The following is a 19,286-nucleotide window of genomic DNA, read 5'->3' as shown; positions in this document are numbered from 1 at the left end:
TGTGAAGGTCCCTTCAAACCAAAACCATTCTGTGATTCTAAGATGGGAGATGAAAAACACTTCCATGCAAAATGCAGCCCCCCAGCAGCCCAGTGAGGCAGGGGAGTCTTTTGTAGAGGTAGGAAGGGGCTGATGGCTTGCTCAAGGCTCGGGCTGGCTGTGTCACACCCTCCAGGCTGGCAGGGATGACTGCTGAGCGAGACTTGCCCCGTGATGAAACAGCGAGGGGACCTCAGTGATGACAAGCGTGTGACGCCCGTTTGGGGTGCAGCTGGGCTTCCTGCCCTGCTTGTGGGCTAGTTGCTGCCATCCCCACTTGTTGGTTTGACGTGTTTCTCCAATGTTCCCCACAGGGAGCAAAAATGTGAAAGATTTCATAAAAAAGGAAGGGAGGGAGGTAAAGGAGCAAGGGCTAAAGCAGCCTGGCTGGCCCCTTCAGCCCTGCAGTGGAGACCTGCCCTGAAAAAGGAATGGTGTAACATAACCAGCTAAACCCAACCAACTAAAGGAATCAAATTCTATGTTCAGGCTGAAACTTTGCTTTTTAAATGTTTGCTGGGCTGCTTGTGGGGAAGGAGAATGAAGAGAGATGCTGGAGCTGCAGCTGCCTGGCTCTCAGAGGGAGACACTGATCTAAGCATTTTCTGTCTTCAGTGCACTTTGTGCTTTCCCTAACATGACCATATTATATATACAAGGATATTCACTGTATTTTAAGGAAATATATCTCTGAGAAGAATTTAAATAACATTTACTCAACAAATCGTGTCTATTTCTCCAGTAAATCTCTGATGTAAGGAAAGGAACCACGCATATTTAAACTTGGAAGTTGTTTTTCTATGGATGATTAACACAGATTTCTAATGTATATGGTGTTGCCCCTCCTGCTAGCTGCAACCTGCCTCAGAACTTACAAGGGAAATGTCAATGCTGTCTATTGAGCTGTGACAGAGACAAAGGAAATTTTAGAGGACAAAGGAAGGATGCTCTCGAAAACGAGGGATGTTAATTGGTACTCTGCTCTGTATTGATCTCACTCTTCTGCTTCTGAATTTGACTGAGGTTCTGCAACCCCAACCCAGGCAGATTGCCATTAAAGAGGTTTTGTCTGCATTAACCCAGCAGTATTAAACCCTCTGTGGTTCTGATATCCACCTCCCTTTTCTTTTCCTTTTTCCACCGGAGATGCCCATCTAACAGACTTTCTGTCATCCCATACCCTGCCCTAAAATCACAGAAATTTGCCCATCTGACTGATCTATTAATAACTGTCCAGCAGTCCCTGAAAAAAACACCCATATGGCTTGCAAAGCTTCGCTTAGTCTTTTTGCATTTTCATGCTTCATTCCGCGGAATTGCTGATAGTGGTGCAGCTTCAAGTTTCTCCACATTAATTGCAGTGATATTTTTCAGTCTTTTCCTGCCAACCAAGCTGCTGGCTTTTGATCAGAAATCACATGTGTGGCAGAAAGAAGCAGGGGATTGCCGTCAGCTGGCTCCCGTCTGTTTTGCCATGGAGGGAAGGGTGAAGTGCACAACACGGGGCTTCCGCCACTGGGGAAAGAAAAGGTGTAACATACACAAAGTATATGACAGTAGGTGGTAAATAGGGGTTTAAAGCCCAAATGACCAAACCAAGGAGCCCCTTTTTATACAACATTGGACTTCAATCATGTAGACATTGCTTCTGTCCCTGGACTCACTGCTGAGCTGAGACCGACCATAGATTTCCCACCTACCTGGCCCTCAGTGTCCCCGTGTATGAATTGGAGATAAAGATGTCAGACTCCTTTATAAAGTGTTTTGGGACCTGCTGATGAAAAGCTGTTGGCATTATGTGAACATGACATGCCGTGTTTGTCGTGATGTGGCATCTTACACAGTCAGCCCTGTGGGCACATTAAAAATTATTTCTGCAGAGTGAAAAGGCACTGACATATATGTAATAAAATAGGTGAAGAGCCAGTCAGAGACAAGTAAAGAAGAAGACAACTCCCACTAGCTTGGCTGAAAAGAGGCATCACACGCAGCCTGTTGGAGCACAGTCTGCACACCAGACGAATTACAGATCCAGGGACGTGACGAGGGGCCGTTCAACAGGGATGGGGCAAGCCATTCTGCAGATGGAGGAAGACCCCCATGCTGAGGGTTGTCATGTTTCTCCCTAGGAGATTTTGGGTACAAAGATGCCCACATGTGCGATGTACTCCTCCTCGGTAGCCCCCAGGCTTCTGGAAAGCTGTGAGCGAGTTGTGTGTGTGTGTGTGTGTGGTACAGATGGTGTTTGTGTGCTGAGTACACACAGTGCTGCCAGCAAGCGCCGGACCCACGGCGAGGCCACGCAGCGATGCCGTGCCCACGCACGGGAACGGCTGTGCTTATCAAGCACCCAGCGCACGTCTGGCCAGATCCTGCACTCCAGGGAAGCCCAAAATTTCCAGCTAGAGCTCCCGTGCAGAAACACCAACTGCTCTGCCAGATGACCTGGGAAGACGGTCCAGGATAAATGTAGAAACCTCCCTCAGATGCTGATTTGGCACGGCGTCCACGCAAAGGCAGCAGGAGACATCCAGGCACCGTATCTGTGCTCCAACTGCGGTTCATCTTCTTCTCCTGCACTTACTTGGTTGTTGGGACCCTCTGTTTTGGGCTTCACAGCCAAGGGAAGGACTGATGGGGTTTTGCCACAAGGCTAAACCTCTGCCAGAGAGTTTGGGAAACTTCTGGGCTCAGTTGGGAGGGCTACCAGGCTGCTGTGTTGGGGCTCGTGGTTACCCACAGGGACAGGATGCAGCCCCTCGTGCATCACTGCCAGCACACCCTTCCCTGGCCCGCTCATGGAGGGGCATGACCCCCGGTCCCCTCTTTGCCTTTTCAGGGAGCCTCTGCTGTTGCAAAGAGCAGGGGTTTGATTTCAAGTGGGAAGGGAGGAGAGCGGTCCCCGGGCACGAGGTTATCTCCAGCTCCTTTGCTCTTCCCCACAGGCAGGTGTTGAGGGGAGCTCATTGCAGAGCTCCTGGGCTGCATAGGGAAGAGTGTGGCCAGTAGGTTGAGGGAGGTCATTCTCCCTCTCTGCACTGGTGAGGCCAGAACTGGAATACTGTCTCCAGTTCTGGGCTCCCCAGTTCAAGAGGGACAGGGAACTACTGGAGAGAGTCCAGCGTAGGGCAACAAAGATGATTAAGGGATTGGAGCACCTCCCTTATGAGGAAAGGCTCAAGGAGCTGGGACTCTTTAGCCTGGAGAAGAGAAGGCTGAGGGGAGACCTTATTTATGTTTATAAGTATCTAAAGGGTGGGTTGAAGGATGTTGGAGCTGGACTCTTTTCAGTGGTTTCCAGCAATAGGACGAGGGGCAACAAGCACAAGCTGGAACATGGGAAGTTCCATTCAAATATGAGGAAGAACTTCTTTACAGTGAGGGTGACAGAGCCCTGGAACAGGCTGCCCAGGGAGGTCGTGGAGTCCCCTTCTCTGGAGATCTTCAAGACCCGCCTGGATGCAGTCCTGAGTGATGTGCTCTGGGCAATCCTGCTTTAGCAGGGGAGTTGGACTAGATCATCTCTAGAGCTCCCTTCCAACTCTGACAATTCCATGATTCCCTGAAAAGAAGGGGAATACTTTTTTTTGGTGGGGAGGGGGTGTCGCCAAAACTCGCTGCGGTCCAGCTCACCGGCAGCAAACATTAAACTCACCTCTCTCCTAGGGGAATTGCAGGGAGTCCAGCTCGCTTGCGAGGGAGATTTGACCAGACTTGTGTGATGGATAGTGTGAAAAGTTTCCAGCAAGCAATTAAAAAGAGGTGCGGGGGGAGGACTCTTTTAGCATTTTTCCATGACTTTTTGGGTAACTGGAAGAGCTACTTGTGAAACTCTGAAGCAACAGCGAATTCCTGGAGAGAGAAGTTGCCCCAAACACTGTGTTTCTGACAAAAAAACTGTTTTGAGTTTTGCTGCCTGCAAACCAAAAGTGATCAACTGCCAGACCATTCATCCAAGTAACTCTACAGTTCAATGCTTGTTTTATGCTGTGGCTTTTGGGGACCTCTTGTAAAGAAACCCTTTTTTCAGCTTCACTACTTTTCCTGTGCTATTTGACATTTCTTTTTAACATCTTCATCCTCCCTTTCTAAGACAGCAAATCCTGCTTCTCTCTCATCTCTCCCCTTCTCCTGTGTCTTTGGTGAAGAGCACAGATATTTCCCCCACATATCGATGGGATGTTCCTGACTGGGTAATTTCTGTTTTGTCTCAGGCAATCCAGCAAGCTTGGGTGATTAAAAGGTAATGACTGTATGTGGTGTATGTCTCTTCTCATACTGAAAAGATTTTTCTATACCAGTGCACTGGGTGTGGCAAAGCTCTCCCAACCTTGGAGATGAACCGAATGTAAAAAAATTTATCCATTTGAACCAGGCTTTCAGAAGCCAGCTGAAGGAGCACTAAACAGTTACAGGCACAGAAACTGGCAAGATCACATTTTGCCATGCAAGCTGCAATTTGGTTAATGTGGCAGTTATTTGACAGGAAATTAGGAGAGAGTTTTGAGAGTCATGAGAGGAAAGTAGGCCATCTTATGCTTTTAAAGCTCTTTAAAACTCGGTGGTATTCCTCCTCCCCTGGAGGTTTATGAGCATGCAGCAACTTCTGTATTTAATCAAGAAAGCAAGCACAGCACAAAGGCTGAAAATGTTTTCCCAGGGCAGTGGGACAGACCAGAAATCTTGGTTTCTGGAAATCTTGACCTCAGCATCTTGGTTTGCGTAATCCAAATGCTCAGTTGTGTATGTTGCTTTATCCAGTGCTGAGGTCTAACTTAAAAGTAGTCTACAGCATCAAGGTCTGAACGCGGCCTGACTGGCACCTCTGTCTCCTTGACCTTAGAGGGATCTCTCTGTAGGTTGGACTGTCTGTCCAGGACAATCTTGGTTCCCTCCTGCCAGTGCGTCTGAACTATGTGGAAAAGAAGGTTCCATGGTATGAATCATCTGCTTCCCCTGGTGGAAACAGGGTGGTTCTAATCAATGCGCTACAAAAACCAGAGAAACCTCTCTCCTGTGAATAATCAACATCAGCTGGCTGTGCGACAAGTCTAATTCAAGAGGAGTAAACTTGGAGTCAGTCAGCAGTACTGTGGATGCCTTGGAAGCTTCTTGGTGTTAATGAAGGTTTCACTGGGATTTTAAGACTTTAAAACTGTGCTTTTCTACCAGACGTGGGAATGCAAAATTAATGCAGATGCTATAACCATAGCCCAGCGGAGAGGTTTTGGGCTGGAACTTGGAAGATCTGGTTTCTGTTTTGAGATGTGCTGATTGTGACATGGGAAAACACTCTGTGCTAGATTTAGGAGACTGAGATGGCGGCTTGAATTTAATAGTTTTGACAGTCACAAAATCTGGTTTTAACCTTCTGTGCTCCCAACTTTTCCATGCACTTAACTTTCCAACGGTTGAATCCCCAGGGTCAAAGCTTTTTAACCTCCAATCTGGAAACTACTGATGGTCTGTAAGATATCAGAAAGCGATCTGAAGGAGGTGTGTGTGCAAGCACCACAATTTAAAAACAAAATGAAATTATCACCCTTGACAGCATGAACAGACAGAATGGGGAAAATACTGAACATCCCTAATTGTATTTGGTTGCAAATAAAAGCTACTGTGGGGACTGCACAAATTAACCTTTTGACTTGTTTCCTGAAAGGATTAAGTTGCCCTGGATGTGAGAAGCATCGCTCTCAATGCATGGCTTTTTGTTGCTGTCCATGCAGCCAAACAGGCACATCTCTGTCAAGGCTGAGCTGCATGTCTTGGGTCTCAATGCCTGCAGGGTGCCCAAACTAGTGCTTGGGGACTTCATAAGGCATAAATTCATCTCACCACCCACTCGGCAAGTCTGGAGGTGATTGGTATTTTCCCCTCTCACGCACGAGCTCTGCAGTTAAGGCAACTCTGCAGTTGCAGAAGAATCAAATTCGACCCCCATATCTGCCATGAGGCAATGTGAAATCTCCTTTCCCACCTTTTGGGAAGTTTGGGAGGTTGTTCTTGCGTCCAGGCTCCTGGCAGCTCTCAGCCTCTCCCTCCCAGTGGAGCCCTCCCAATCCCTCTGGAATATTTCCATCTTTCCTAAGCCAGCTATGACCTCGCAGCTCACAAGAGAGGGTGATTGCTTGTGAAGAGGAGGGGAGACCTGAGGCCCAGCCCTTGCTCCCATTAAAATCTCGGTGTTTTAGTAACACATTTGTTAACAAGGTTTTAATGAAAGGCAGAGCTCTGAAACGGGGAGCCAAGGTAGTAAGCAAACTCCTGGAACAGCCATTTATTGAAGTGATGTTTCACTTGGAGCCTTTATTACAAGTGAATCCTTTATTTCAGTTTCTTCATTTTAGCTTGGTCAATGACCTGTTCATTAGAAACAAGAAATTAACTACAGCTTTAAAAAGCTGAAAATTTCTTTTTCCTACCCACCAGTCTATGAATAAACTGAGACACCAAGACTGAGGTTTACTCATTCTAGGCTGTTTAAGCACTGGTTAACAGTTACTTCATGAAGATCAGTTTTCCTTTTTTAATGATTCAGTTATCTTCAAACACAAAATGTGTTTTGACACCTTCTTTTTCTTTCATATCCAAATCATTTAATGCGACTTTATTTGATCATGAAAACCAATGCTGCCTTTTTGTATATTATTATAGCCTCATTTCTATCCAAAGGCAATTCAACATAACTCCTAAGAAAAAAATTGAATTACCTAGTAAGCACAAAATATAATTTGCCATTTTCTAATATAATAAAAGGAAAACATTAAGCATTTGAATAACATTTTCTGTTGTTTAAGTATTTGAATATATACATGTCACATTCTAAGTTAGCAAAACAAGAAAGTAGGAAATACCGCAAAAGGCTTCAGGTGCTGTGGAAGAAACGTCGGTGTTACCAACCACTAGGCATCAACTGTCCTTTGGGAAAATGATTAAATACAAATGCAAAACAGGAATAAAAGCTGACAACTTTAACCCAGGTCACTTGCTTTCTGCTTTTAAGTGACAATTAAAATAGATTGTTTAAATCCCACGCATGTGAATCGTTCTACCCAGCCCATTTTTCACAACAGGAGGTAGCCAGTTTTTGTGGTGAGGAAGGAGAGGAGGAGGGAGGCAGGCTGCTAACCCTGTCGCTGCTGGCTGCCGGTTGGGTTCACCTCCCCTCGCCCCCAGCCCTCCCTCCCAAATGGCTTCAGGAAAAAGGTACTTTTTGCCTCACGTTTCTCTCTACCGCCTTTCTGAGGAGCAAGGCACTTGTGTGTTCTACCTGGCTTTTCCCCTCTCCAAACGCCCATCTCTCTACCTTTGTCTTGTCCCATTTGTGTTCCCCACAGATCTCTCACGATGGAGAGCTACCTCTGAAACCCTCAGGTTAAGTCTGACCAGAAAGGCTTGGAAAAGCCCAAGATTTCTGTGGTGTGGCAAGTGACGACCAGTGAGGGTTCTGGGACATGCAGGGAACTGCAACCTGCTGCATCTGGAGGGAGGAAACCAGAGAGCTGGAGTTTGGCACCCTGGGAAGTCAGGGGATGAAAAGCGAAGCAGCCTTGATGCATCAGTTCAGCCCAGGGAAAGAGACACTATTTATTTACTACGGTGCTTGTTCCCTGGGACTCATCTGCTCCTTCCCTCCTTTCTGTCCAACCCTCAGAGTCACTCTAGCGTTACACATCCTGCCCAGGTCTCGTAATAAACCAGCCCAGCCCAAACACAGCATAATTCCTCTGGATGCCTGCGGGAGAGTTTCAAAATCCCACCGCACCACTCGCTGCAACTGCATCTTCTTCCAGGACCTGGAAGGACTTGGGGTCTCTGGCATTTCCAAGGGCAGTTCAGTCCTTCTGCTGGGATTGCTGCTGTACGTGCAGGTTACCAAGCTCACTCATCCCAGATGTTGCCTCTAAGTTATTCCAAAACTGTTTAGAATTTCTTTTGGGTTGTTTTTTATTTTTCAAAATAAACATGAATGCAGCATGCTGGCAGCCCTCAATATTCACATCATATACCACTGCATGATGCATTGGGGGGGGGGATAAAAAAAAAATAGGAGATGACATTGGGGGCCACTAAAATTTGTTAGCTACTGATTAGCTCTACTGCAAGTCTGATGTGGGGGAACTGACTCAAGGCAGGTTTGTCTGTCTTGAATGAAAGGCATAACTACAGGATTGTAAAGCCTTGTGACTGCGCTTATTTGCAGAGTTTAATGCACAGAAAAGCAGGATTTGCATCCACATGAGAGTGCTTTGCATCTAGGCTTAGGGCAAAGAGTTAATATTTCCTTCTCCTTAATTGTCATGAAAATGAGTCACAATTTAATTCTGGGCCATTTTCTATGCCAGATCAATGATACAGGGATTCTTTGCTCAGATATGTGAAATGCTAAAATTAACACAAAGATGAGAACGTCACCTTCCAAGACTCAAATGACAGAGTTCTTCTCTCAACTGGGATCTGAAACGCCCGCATTTTTTCAAGTGTGAAATGAATCAAAGACAATGCAAGCATCTCCCCTTTCAAGATGTGCATGACTTCATGGCAAGCGCTTCATGCTTATTTTTGACTTGCCTTTGAGCCTTGCCCAATCACGACGTTTACTACATTGAAAACTATTTCTCTGTGGAATCAAATCCAGTTAAGTCTGAAGTCTGAGGGTAAACGCTCTAACCTGGATTTGTAAAATGGTTTGCAAATGTGATTAAATCCAGCCGAGCTTTTCATGGTGAATAATAAAAATTATACCTCTGACAGAGATATTCAGCTGAACGCATCCAGCGATTGCATTGCCATAATCAGCACCCGCCTTTGTCTTGTCTCTTGTTAGAACAATAGGAACGCAGTCGTACATTTTACAGTGTCCCACATAGAATATATGTGGGACACAGCCCAATGTGTACTGTATTAGGTTTGTGATTCCATAATGTCCTTAATAAAGCTGCCCTACTTTCTTTGTTGCTATGCTTTTCTAATATTAGAAGTGCTGAGTGCTATAGCATAACCTCATTAATATTAAAAAAAATATATATATTCTCTTATTACTAAGTGATCCTCATTCATCCACTTTCAGTCATTTGTCCCGCATTGAAAGGTGATGTGTCCTTAAACACTGGAAAGGCACATATGCAGTGGGAACACCATCCTGTGCATTATAGGTGAGATGTGTGGCAACTGGAAGCTCCCTGCTGCAGCACTCACTCTGATGAGAAATCACAAAGTCCTTTCATGAGGGTTTATTTAATAAACCGCAGTTGCTGCAGCACATCCTAAAATGCTAAGTATCTGTGTTATTCTTAATGATTAGTGCCTGAAGCCTGATGATATATATATATAGTGATCTGAGCTGTTAAAATACTTTTGAAGAAACATTCTCCTCTTAAATAAAGTTCCTTTAAAAGAGCTGATTTTCATTTCAAGAGGAACGATTAAGCCTTGCTTAAATATTAACAGGAACTTCTGGTGTGGAAATTATCTGTTTATCTTGAGTTGGGAGTCAGTCTCTAGCTGTTATGATTTCAAAGAACATCTCAAAAATGTAACCTCATTAAAACCGGTGCCCGGTTGCCTGCCTTAGTTTGCACATTTCATAAGAGACCCACTCGCTCCTGTCCATTTGGATGGTGATGACTCAGGCCTGGACACCAGAAATCTCCCTCCTTTCTGTCCAACCCTCAGAGTCACTCTAGCGTTACACATCCTGCCCAGGTCTCGTAATAAACCAGCCCAGCCCAAACACAGCATAATTCCTCTGGATGCCTGCGGGAGAGTTTCAAAATCCCACCGCACCACTCGCTGCAACTGCATCTTCTTCCAGGACCTGGAAGGACTTGGGGTCTCTGGCATTTCCAAGGGCAGTTCAGTCCTTCTGCTGGGATTGCTGCTGTACGTGCAGGTTACCAAGCTCACTCATCCCAGATGTTGCCTCTAAGTTATTCCAAAACTGTTTAGAATTTCTTTTGGGTTGTTTTTTATTTTTCAAAATAAACATGAATGCAGCATGCTGGCAGCCCTCAATATTCACATCATATACCACTGCATGATGCATTGGGGGGGGGGATAAAAAAAAAATAGGAGATGACATTGGGGGCCACTAAAATTTGTTAGCTACTGATTAGCTCTACTGCAAGTCTGATGTGGGGGAACTGACTCAAGGCAGGTTTGTCTGTCTTGAATGAAAGGCATAACTACAGGATTGTAAAGCCTTGTGACTGCGCTTATTTGCAGAGTTTAATGCACAGAAAAGCAGGATTTGCATCCACATGAGAGTGCTTTGCATCTAGGCTTAGGGCAAAGAGTTAATATTTCCTTCTCCTTAATTGTCATGAAAATGAGTCACAATTTAATTCTGGGCCATTTTCTATGCCAGATCAATGATACAGGGATTCTTTGCTCAGATATGTGAAATGCTAAAATTAACACAAAGATGAGAAAGTCACCTTCCAAGACTCAAATGACAGAGTTCTTCTCTCAACTGGGATCTGAAACGCCCGCATTTTTTCAAGTGTGAAATGAATCAAAGACAATGCAAGCATCTCCCCTTTCAAGATGTGCATGACTTCATGGCAAGCGCTTCATGCTTATTTTTGACTTGCCTTTGAGCCTTGCCCAATCACGACGTTTACTACATTGAAAACTATTTCTCTGTGGAATCAAATCCAGTTAAGTCTGAAGTCTGAGGGTAAACGCTCTAACCTGGATTTGTAAAATGGTTTGCAAATGTGATTAAATCCAGCCGAGCTTTTCATGGTGAATAATAAAAATTATACCTCTGACAGAGATATTCAGCTGAACGCATCCAGCGATTGCATTGCCATAATCAGCACCCGCCTTTGTCTTGTCTCTTGTTAGAACAATAGGAACGCAGTCGTACATTTTACAGTGTCCCACATAGAATATATGTGGGACACAGCCCAATGTGTACTGCATTAGGTTTGTGATTCCATAATGTCCTTAATAAAGCTGCCCTACTTTCTTTGTTGCTATGCTTTTCTAATATTAGAAGTGCTGAGTGCTATAGCATAACCTCATTAATATTAAAAAAAATATATATATTCTCTTATTACTAAGTGATCCTCATTCATCCACTTTCAGTCATTTGTCCCGCATTGAAAGGTGATGTGTCCTTAAACACTGGAAAGGCACATATGCAGTGGGAACACCATCCTGTGCATTATAGGTGAGATGTGTGGCAACTGGAAGCTCCCTGCTGCAGCACTCACTCTGATGAGAAATCACAAAGTCCTTTCATGAGGGTTTATTTAATAAACCGCAGTTGCTGCAGCACATCCTAAAATGCTAAGTATCTGTGTTATTCTTAATGATTAGTGCCTGAAGCCTGATGATATATATATATAGTGATCTGAGCTGTTAAAATACTTTTGAAGAAACATTCTCCTCTTAAATAAAGTTCCTTTAAAAGAGCTGATTTTCATTTCAAGAGGAACGATTAAGCCTTGCTTAAATATTAACAGGAACTTCTGGTGTGGAAATTATCTGTTTATCTTGAGTTGGGAGTCAGTCTCTAGCTGTTATGATTTCAAAGAACATCTCAAAAATGTAACCTCATTAAAACCGGTGCCCGGTTGCCTGCCTTAGTTTGCACATTTCATAAGAGACCCACTCGCTCCTGTCCATTTGGATGGTGATGACTCAGGCCTGGACACCAGAAATCGTTGACTTTCACAGCGTTCCTTTGGGCACCTTTTCAGTCTCTAGCTGTTATGATTTCAAAGAACATCTCAAAAATGTAACCTCATTAAAACCGGTGCCCGGTTGCCTGCCTTACTTTGCACATTTCATAAGAGACCCACTCGCTCCTGTCCATTTGGATGGTGATGACTCAGGCCTGGACACCAGAAATCGTTGACTTTCACAGCGTTCCTTTGGGCACATCGGAGGGGGACCTGTTCCAAATGACAGCAGGCACGGGGCAAGGCAGAAGAGGAAGGGGAAGTCATTAAGCCTGATTTCAAGAAGGAAGTCTCCAGCTTTGAAAAAAAGCCAAGAAATACCTTTGGCTCTTAGGAGGGAGTGAATTAGAAAACCATCTGATTGTTTCTTTGTTATAAAGAAAACAGTGCTGATAGTTTCCGATCCTCTCAAGCACTTGACAGCGTAGTCTCCCTGCCTGGAGACCTGAGGGACCCCAGGGATGGCCTGGCCTCCCTGCTCTGACCAGGAGATGTTACTGCCTTCCTGATGAGGACAATGCTCACCACCTTCACTATGGACATTATACAGGTTCAATACCCGCCTGGATTGAAGAAAGAACCTCCAGAAACACTCCAAAGTAACATTTTTACAATTGCAGATAAAGGAGAATTTGCAAAGAGCCAGCAGCCTAGAAACTGGACTGGACTGAATTTATCCTTTGAGCAAATAAAGAACACATGGTTGACCGTTATTGATTTAATGAAGCAAGGTCACAAAGCAGGTAATGCAGGCCAGACTTCAGCACGATCGCATCAGTACAGTTGGCAAATCTAAAGCCTGAGATTTAACAGCATTACAGTCTTAAAGAGCACGATTTTAAGGGAACAATAGCTGTGCAGAGGCAGCCCAATGTCTGAAAGCAAACTGCACTAACCCTGCTTGTGTTAAGGTACTGGCATGGACCTAAATTTTTTTCTCACTGTTTTTTTCTCAATCCATAAAAAAAGACTTGTAGACTTGCATTTATTTGTTCAGAATAAAAATTATCCCAGTACCAATTCACAGCTCCAAATGCGTGTGCCATAAATTCGAAATCGAAATGGAGAGAAATGGAGAAGGCTGCCTAGGATCATAGGATCATACCTCAGGCTGGCAGGGATTCAGTGGTTAATGCAGTAAATAGCACTGTCTCGGTACCTTTCCCTTCAATAGCCTAGAAGGGGAAAGAGGAAGGTGGTATTTCAGCATACCCAGGAAGCTAACAAATCTGCTTTTGGACAGATTGTAAGAAAAGTGCAAGTTTCTGTACTGAGTATCATAAAAAAATGTATGTGTAAAAAGCAGCAGCAGGACGTATAAGCCTGCACTAGAAGAGAGTGCTCTCCAGAAGCAATTAGCTGGCTTCATCTGTTCCCAGGAAACAGATCCCAGGAATCTTCGGATTCAGTACCTTTCTTAGTGCACGTGGGACATGGGCTTGTTGCAACAGGTAGACAGAAATTCCAGCCTACCCTGCCTGAATCCCTGAGCCTTTGTCAAACAGCAGCAGGTTTTCTGTTGTGAAATGGATCTGATTTGCAGTGTTCTGGAAGGCTGTCCACATCTGCAATATTTCACATGCCTAACATGTAAAAATTATTCCTGCAATAGTTACATTTTGCTTTAAAACCTATTCCATAACTGTCTCCATTTAGGCTTCTTTCAAGTCCTGTTGAAATCCCCGCTGCTTTTGAGGAGAGGACATTTGAGGTGAGGGGATGAGTGCCTCCAGCACTGAGCAGTCTTGTGCTCCTTTCCCATATAAAAGGGGGTTTCTACCAAACTTGAACCCTTTCGAACCCCATGCTGCATGGGCAGGCTTAGAAGCTGGGATCTCGCACGTGCTCGCTCTCACACACTCCTGCATGACTAATAAAGTGATGATTCTCTGCTATTTTCATTTGAAAGTAACATCTCAGCTGCCCCGCAAGCAATGCTCAATGTTCTATTGCTAAAATGATGACCACTTTGGCGGTGTATTACAGCTATTTGCACGAGTGTGATCTGACACGAGCTACTGCTTAGGCTCAAAAGCCTCTTTCAGAATTAGGAATTTCTATATCACTCATTCACCCCGCTATTTTTTTTTTCCTCCCACAGCAAAGCACCAGTAGGAGAATCCCCTTCTCCATGGGTCTACTTACATATTTCAATAACCGTGCATTTGCTAAGGTGGCTTAGTCAGCTTTAGCTACTTCTGCCCAGTCCATTGCATTTGTCCATGGCCTCTGGAGGCCTGGCAGGAGCCCAGGCAGAGCAGCAAACAGCCGAGGCACAGGTAGGGAAAGCTAAATTTATTGTGGGCAGGAATCCTGCCCCCTGTGAGGATCCGATCCCTGATGTTGTGCTCCAGGCGTGTCTCAGGTACGTCTGGTTTGCTGCAGGCGTGCCAGGGATTTCAGCTGCAGGTTGGCAGCACGCAGCACGTCTGATGATTCAGTGCCCGTATGCGTGTGCTGCCTGGCGCATACGCCCACCTTTCTTTTGGGAGGGCATATGGCTGATGTGAGCTTTAAGCACGTGTCACACTGTCACGGGGTATGGTTGCACCCATGGCTATTCCACGCAGCTCTGCGCCCATTCCCTCCTTTCATTAAGGGATCCCGTGTCCACCTTTGCTAGCAGGTTCTCTACCTGCTTTCTCACCTTATTGAACTGTGACCGATGCGAGCCCAGGAAAGCCAGCTAGGCCAAAACTGTCACTGCCTGCCAGCTGAGTGCCCCCATTTTGGGTGCCTCGTTGCCCTCAAGCACCCAAAAAGACACAACAGAGAACAGCAGAACATTGCACTTGTTTCCTCTGAGCCCCAGTTTCTCCGCATGTAAAGTGGGAACACATGTGCTTGTTTTCCTTCATGGGATGTCCATACTGCCAAAGAGTGGAAGCTATACTTATTTGGGTTCTCTTCTGTGCCTTAGACAGAGCACCAACGCCTTCAGAAGTATCTTGTTAGTGATATAGTTTGTTGAAGTCTTTCTGGCTTCCTTACAGCCCATCCACACGTGGCACACCCATCTTCTAATGTAAAGCTCTGGAAATCAGGAAGGAATAAACTCAGAAAATTTACTGAACAGGCTCAGAGATTCCAGTCAGGGGCACAACTCCCACTGACCAGGACAAAGGAGGGCTGAAGGTATTATGGATCCTCCGCTAGCACGTGTGGTCTGCTCTTCTCCAGTCCTCAGCATTGCACTTTGCACCATGTGATCCTACAAACCTTAAAGCAGTTCCTGCATTTAGGTCCCAGAGCAAGAACTTCTGTGGGTTGTCTCAGTGGAAATGCGTTCAAAGAGACCCTAAAATGAAGCGTATGGCTCTTTGCAAGAACTTTGCAAGAACTTTGCAAGCTCCTGTCTGCCTGAGAAACTGCCAATTGTGCGGCATTAGATGTTAAAAAGGACTTGAGCAACTCAGCTCACACATCCTTTCCTGTCCTGCATGCACAAGCTGTGGATGAGTCAATGTGGCTGAGTGGGAGAACCAGACAGGTCTGAATCACCACTTCTTCCTCATCTCCGAAGCACTATTATTTCCATGCAAATAATTTCAAGTCTCAAAGCCATAGAAGCAGCCCGGTAGTGGTGATCGCTCCAGAAGGAGCCAACTGGTTAATGAAAAATCACAGCTGCTTCATGTTTGAAGACACTGATTTATGTAAAAGGAAATTAGCTAATTAATCTTAAAATCCTGGAACTTGAGAAGTATTTGGAGAGACAATAAGCTCCGTTTCAGGATTTCACTGAAGCTATGTATTATTCAGCTCTTCCCATTGTTGTTCAGACTGATGTATGAGAGGTTTGAGAAACGCAGCTGTGGAGTCTGACAGGATAAATGTTAAAAAAGTCTGAAAAAGACCAGATTTTCCTTCAAGTACAGAGAAGTAAGAAAGAAACAGTGTGGGATCTGGGTGCTTTATCAGATGAATCTTCATCTTTCTGTTGAGTTCAGCAGGCTCTAGATAGAAACCTCTGCAATGTGTGGGAAGACACCTTCACACATTCAGAAAGTAAATTGAGGACTTTTATCTGCCAAGTGTTATCTGTATCTGGAAGACCACCAACTTTCTGCATTTTACTTGCACCAACAGATAACAAGTGTCTGCATGTCATGTGTGCTTGATTGATACTTTTATACCAGTTATATATCCTTTTATATCTAGTACTTTCAACTCACTAGCTACTTTAGTAATAATAAAACCAAATAAAAGTTAAATGAAAATAATTAAATAAAAAGTAAAAAACCCAAGGATTTCTGACTTTTACAATCTCAACATCTATTTAAGAAAAAGCCATACATATAGTTCTACAGAAAGAACTTCATAAAATATATGAAATCCAACTGAGAAGACAGTTTCAAATCTGTTTCAGAATTTGAACAACTGTTCAGAAACAACTGTTTCAGAATTCTGTAGAAGAGCCATTAAGTTAGGATTTCTCATGTAAAGCTGGTGATGTACCTCTATGTACATTGTACAGTATAATGACCCAGAGCTGCAAAACTCAACTGAAATATGTAAAAGGAACAGAATAATGACTGCAATGCTTTTATTAGTTTCCCGCTGGTTGCTTTCATTTACAGAATTTAGAAACAGAAAAAGGATGTATGAGACTTTTATGGTTTTTTTCTACGTGCAACCTCGTGCTAATAACTTCTTTCAGGCAAAGAAAAACATGAAGAATGAACAAAGATATTTTTTGTGAGAGAAATCTGTGTGTGTGTGTGTTTTTCTTGAAGGAAACTTTGGCAACCCTAAGAACAGAACGCGAGCTCTCCTGACAAGGGTGGCGGGCTTAGAAGTGGAAAGATCTAATATACAGAGCACCGGAGGCTTCGTAGTTCAATACACACAGCCCAGGGTACCTTGGTCCTGGTTAGACACATCTTCAAAGCAAAGCACTTTGCTGCTGTCTTAACCTTTTTTTTGCTTTGCACAAAAAATTTTGCCCAGATTTGATAGTACTGGATTTGAGCACAGATTCTTTTTTCACCTACGTTTGTAGTCACCTACATAAAGGCTGCCCCAGTCTTCCCTCAGTCCATCCAGGTGCTCACAAGGACAGGCAGGAGTAGCCTGGTGGCCCCATTTCACACAATTAGTTGAGAAAGAATCGCACCCTGCTGCGGTACAAATGGTTATGGGGTATGTCCCCAAAAGTCGCTGCAATGAATGAGGGGGAACGTAGTGCCTCTGCAGATGTGGCGATTCAGATTTGGTGCTGTAATGAGTTCCGGCAGAGGTTGACTTGACTGAGAGGTGGGGGCGATCCGCTCAGATTAATTCTGCAAAGCTATGTTAACCTCACTGGAGAAAAAAAAGAAAAAAACCCACACTTTTTAAAAAGTAAAGCAAGGAAAAATTCTCTCTAGGAAAGGAATGGACTTAGCAGAGTGTAATAATTTCATTCCCTAGCCCTTAATTCCCATTTTGTATGCCTTACTGAAAATTTCTCAAAACGATGACCTTATATAAAGGGGCTTCTGCCTACTAAAACCGTAAAAGCTATATGATGACTGAAGGCATATAGCATCTATTTCTCTTTGACCTTCACGTATTTACTCTGTTCCTGCAACCTGGCTACTTTCTTGGAGTTTATTATTATTATTGTTATGCGCAGACAAGCAAATAAGACAAGAAAGCTGTTCCAAATTGGCCGTCCTGGGAACATCACCCATAAACAGGATTGAAGGGCTGATGGAGAGCCCCAGCTCAATCTTTGTATTTTCAAGAAAGGTAACACCTCTGCGGTTATTTGACAAATGGATCTGGATCGTGTGTCAATTGTCAGAAGGCAAAGAGTATCCTTCTCCTTCACTTCAGCCCTAATAGTGCATGGAAAGCAAAACACGCTTAACTGGCAGCAATCCTTACGGCGTCTGTGCTTTCTGTAATAGAGAAGTGTTTGCTGGGAGATGGTGGGGGGAAATAAACACCCCACCTCTTCACAGAGTACGGGAAAGGAGTGCTGGCTTCCAAGGCTGGTTTTTCTAAGGCCGGTGGATTATCATTGCAATACTGTCCCTGGCACATTTCCAGGAGTCAAATATAAGGAAAGTTTTTTAATTTCTTTGCCTTTTCTTTCCCTTTCCTTTTCCCTTTCCTCTCTTCTCCTTCCTTCCTTCCTTCCTTCCTTCCTTCCTTCCTTCCTTCCTTCCTTCCTTCCTTCCTCCCTCCCTCCCCTCCTTTCCCTCCCTCCCTTCCCTCCCTCCCCTCCTTTCCCTCCTTTCCCTCCTTTCCCTCCTTTCCCTTCTCTTCTTTTCTCCTAGGAACTTGTAAAAAAGACAATATACGGAAAAAATCATCATCTTTATTCTTATTTGTAAATTGGAATCAGGATGTTACCTAATATTTTTTTTTTAAGAGCACGATAGACAGCAGTGCAACTGTGTGGCCCTCAGTAGAGCCACCCTGCTCTCAGCCCAGCTGATCTGTGCAGACCCAGGGCAGAGATTCACCTCTGTGAGAATGAGCTTCACACAAATCCCTGCAGGACCCAAGGGCGCTGTGGTCCTTGGCTGCTCCTGGGCCCACCTGGCAGCCCCTGGGTCGGTAGAAGATGCCCATCTTAATTAATTTAACCCCGGTCAGGGGCAAAGGTGTGAAGAGCAGGAGTTCTCTCTTCTGCATGCTGGATTTCAGTGAGCAGTCCTTCCAACACAAACTGATGTCCCAGTAAAGCTGTAGAGACATGGTCACACAATCATGGTATCGTAGAATGGTTTGGGTTGGAAGGGACCTTAGAGATCTTCTAGTTCCAACCCCCTGCCCCGGGCAGGGATAATTCCCACTAGAGCGAGTTGCTCAAAGTTTTTTAGAGATCTTCTAGTTCCAACCCCCTGCCCCAGGCAGGGATAATTCCCACCAGACCAGGTTGCTCAAAGTTTTTTCATCCAGCCTGGCCTTGAACACTTCCAGGGATGGGGCATCCTCAGCTTCCCTGGGCAACATGTTCCAGTGTCTCACCACCCTCAGAATAAAGAATTTCTTCCCAATATCTAATGTGAATCTACCCTCTTCCCGTGTGAAGCCGTTACCCCCCATCCTACCACTACATGCCCTTGTAAAATGCCCCTCTTCGGTGTTCTTGCAGCCCCCCTGTGGGTACTGGAAGGCTGATGCTTATGAAGGGAGCAAAGGAGCGACAGCCTGCTATGGGATGGTGGTGGGGACCTTGGCCAGGGGAGCCGCCCGGGGGGCCACCAGCCGTGCCCGGTGGGTGCCGGGGCTCAGGGCAGCTCCCCCCGTATTTTGGGACACGGCGTTTCTGGAGAACCGTCCCGGCAGCAGCCGGGCTGAAGGCCAACGGGCACGACCACCTCGCTCCGCTTTGCCGCCGTGGCTCCCCCGCCTCTCCTTGTGCCTTTACCGGGCGTGACCCCCCCCACTACGGCCGCTCCCGCGGGGGAAGAGGCGGCTGCTCCCCCGTGCCCGCCGGCGCCGGGGGGGGAGGCACCCCGAAGCCCAGCCGCCAGGAGGACGGGAAACCCCCTGGACGGCACCAGCGGGGCTTCACCCCTCCCCAGACCCGGGGCTCGCCGGGCGGGGCGAGGCGGC

The sequence above is a fragment of the Calidris pugnax genome, unplaced genomic scaffold (genome assembly GCF_001431845.1).
Source record: "Calidris pugnax isolate Ruff unplaced genomic scaffold, ASM143184v1 scaffold8, whole genome shotgun sequence".
Classification (NCBI taxonomy): domain Eukaryota; kingdom Metazoa; phylum Chordata; class Aves; order Charadriiformes; family Scolopacidae; genus Calidris; species Calidris pugnax.
Note: the sequence above shows the minus strand (reverse complement) of the source record.